The sequence below is a fragment of the Pinus tabuliformis genome, chromosome 5_1 (assembly GCF_031772625.1).
Source record: "Pinus tabuliformis cultivar Carrire ecotype Pingquan chromosome 5_1, CPIR1, whole genome shotgun sequence".
NCBI classification, from domain to species: Eukaryota; Viridiplantae; Streptophyta; class Pinopsida; order Pinales; family Pinaceae; genus Pinus; species Pinus tabuliformis.
The window spans coordinates 250,259,101-250,262,690 of NC_142305.1; positions in this window are offsets into that span (position 1 = coordinate 250,259,101).

Genomic DNA, 3,590 nt, shown 5'->3' on the forward strand with positions numbered 1-3,590 from the left:
GGCTTCTGATATCTTTCCTAGATTCCTCTCATCGAGAGGTGTAGGATTGATCTAAAGATCATCCGATTCCAATAAGTATTTATGGAGATATGAATTTATTTTGATTATGGACAAATTGTCAAGGTCGGCCAGCAAACTTATGTAGGCTCAGAAGCCCAACAATCATGTCTATTCAACCTCAACGTTTGCATATAAATACAAAGAGCATTCTCCTCATTTGGACAATTCAATTCACTCATCTCTCTCTCTCTCTCTCTCTCTCTCTCTCTTATGCATAAAAGGAGCCTCTCTCTCTCTCTCACACGTGTGGCTGAAAGGAAGACGTCCTAGGGCAAAGAAGACGCATAAAAGGAACCTAGGGCAGCAGGTCATCTCTTTGACCAACGTTGACCAAGCGTTGACCTTCCAGAAGTGCGGATTGGGTGTGGTTGCCTCTCCTAGGCAAGCCACAATTTTTGGCACGAAAATTGAGGTGATCCGACCTCTGGTTTGACCAGTATTGACTGCCCTAGTTTATGGTTGCAGTTGACTTCAGAAATCTGCAAATTGACTGAACTTTTGGGGTTGTTCAAGCGCTATTTCTTCAGGCTATTTGAGGACAAGTTGACCGGAAATTGACCAAGTATTTAGAAGTCAATTTCAGCTAGTTTGACTTCGCTGATCTAGGGTTTGCTGCTACTGATATAAAATTATAGAATTCAGATTTTGTACTATTTCTCTCTGCTGAACTATTGAAGATAAAAAAAGATTTGATCAAAGGGTTTCCCCGCATTAGGGTTTGTCCCTGGCTAGTCGCCACATCTTGTGTCTCTTGTCTTGGCTTATTTTCTATTGATCATTGAATGTTCTATCTACACTTTACTTAATGTATATGTGATTGCTAATCTGTGGCTAATAAGAAGAAAAATAAGTAAACTACTCTAAGCATAAAACATACCATAATTTAACATGGTATTAGAGCTGAGGTGAAGACAAAGCCCAAGCAAGAGCAAGAGCAATCACCGAAGAGAAGGTTGGCAAGGCTATCTGAAATAAATCATGGGGTCCTCAACACACTTCCCTGTTGAAGACAAACTCCGTGAGAAGTCTGACTATCACGGATGGAAGATGTCTCTCGATCTAACATTAGAAGAACAGGAAGTGTTGGACCATGTGAGGTGGAATTGTTGAGCCTCCATCAAATGCATCCGCTGCTGCTAGGAACAAATGGACCAAGGGAGAAGTCAAAGCAAGGAAGATCATCTGGGCCTCTATCGACAAGCACTTGGTGGCCTATGTTTCCAAGCTGAACACCTCCAAGGAAATCTACGATAGACTGGTGAGTTTATTTAAAGTCAATGATGCAAGTCAAGTCTTGTTTCTTAGAAATAAGCTGAAGGAAATTAAGAAGGAAAAAAAAGATCACCGAGATCAAGAACGATCTCCTATCTATTGCAAAAGTAATTCTTGACAGGGAAATGACACTCACAACTCTTGGAGCACTGCCATCTGAATGGTATATATTCAGGACTACTCTTCTCAACAATAACGTAATTCCTGGATTTGAAGAATTAATGGCCAGATGCATTCAAGAAGAAACGAGGATGGAAGAGCAGGAAATGCCCATACTTAAAGGTCATCCCTCTGCCTTTTCCTCTCATACTAAAAGAAGAAACAATTCCGGGGCTAAATTCGAAGGAAAAGCTAGACCTAAGGGTGGAAGAAAAGGACGATGTTACAATTGCAATAAAACGAGTCACTATGCAAGGGAGTGCCCTGATAAAAGGGACTCACACTGGGACGATGATCAAAATCCCTCTCAAGGCAATCAAAGGAATGGCAGGTCAAATGGCAGAGGTAAAAGAAGTGCTGGAAATCAAGGAAGAGGACAACCATTCAAGAAGGCAAGAAATTCCAGGTATGAATCTAACACTGTTAACAATAAGCAAGATGAATATTATCTACCAACTGCTCTATTTACTACTTCTCCCCCGGACTTGCTGGGAAATTGGCTTATTGATAGTGGTGCCTCAAGGCACTTCACTGGTTACAAAGAAGCTCTCTATAATCTGATAGAGAAGGAAACCAACCTGGAAATTGTTCTTGGAGATAATTCAAAATATCTCGTGAAAGGCATAGAAAATGTCACTCTTCAATTGAATCAGGGTAATACCATTCACTTACAAGATGTATTATGTACCTGATCTCGAAAAGAACTTGGTGTCTATTTCGGCAATGGAAGACAAAGGCTACAAGATGGCTTTCAGCGATGGCAAGGTACGTGTATGGAAAAAGAACTTTAAAGATGCTTTTACTCTTGGGTTTCGAGTTGATTCATTATATCAGGTCAGAGGAAGTCTGCTGGGTGTCATGTCTTGTGACACATCTCTTCAGTCTGAACTATGGCATTGGAGGTTTGCTCACCTTCATTATAAAGCTCTACCCGATGTAAGAAAAATGGTGACCGGGATGCCCGAGTTCAGATTAGAGCAAGAAGGTGTATGTCCAGGATGTGCCGAAGGAAAACTCAAAAGGGGACCATTCCCCTCAAGCCAAAATAAGACCTCTGATATATTGCAGTTGGTTCACTCAGATATATCTGGTATGATGCCTGTGAACTCCTTGGGAGGATATTTATATTACCTCACTTTTACAGATGATTATTCTCGCAAGACTTGGATATACTTCTTGAAAAAGAAGGATGAAGTGTTCTCCTGGTTTTGACACTTCAAAGCCTTGATCGAGAATCAAACCGAAAAGAAAATCAAGACCTTAAGGACTGATAATGGGATTGAATATGAATCCAATGAGTTTCATGACTTTTGTAAAGAGGCTGGCATTAAGAGGGAGACTATTACAGCATATACTCTTGAGCAGAATGGTGCGGCGGAAAGGAAGAATTGTACAATTGTGGAAGCTGTCCGTGCTATGCTCCATGATCAAAGACTTCCGAAGTTTCTATGGGCTGAAGCTGCAAATATCGCTGTATATGTACAAATCGATGCCCTCATCAAGCATTGGGTTCCAAGACTTCCGAAGAAATGTTCACCAGTAAGAAACCCGACGTATCTCATTTTAGAATTTTGGAAGCCTTGTATATTTTCATGTGCCGAAAGAGAAAAGGAATAAATTGGGTGCATCTGAAAAGAAAGGAATCTTTGTGGGCTATAGCGAAAATACTAAGGGCTATAAAATCTATGTAGCTGGTCAAAGAGAGGTCGAAATTAGTCATGATGTCACCTTTGACGAAGATATGGCTCTTAGCAAAGTAGACAATCTTCCTACTTTAAGGGGATCTAAAGAAGCTGACAATGGGGAACCGAAGGAAAAGGAAGATGAGATGATGCTCGATGTGGAAGAACCTATGGATCCTATTGATTCTCCTCCGCAAGAGCCTTCCTCTTCTAGGAAGAGGCCTTCATGGCTTAGGGAGACACTTGATGATGCTGAAGGACACATTGCACCCCAAGGAACCTTCCGTGAAAGTAAGAAGCCGAACAGGTATCAGGGATACCAGACCATCATGAGCACGATCATCCAAAATGAGCCTTCGTCATTCACAGAAGCTGTCAAGCATCAAGTATGCAAGGATGCTATGACCGAGGAATATG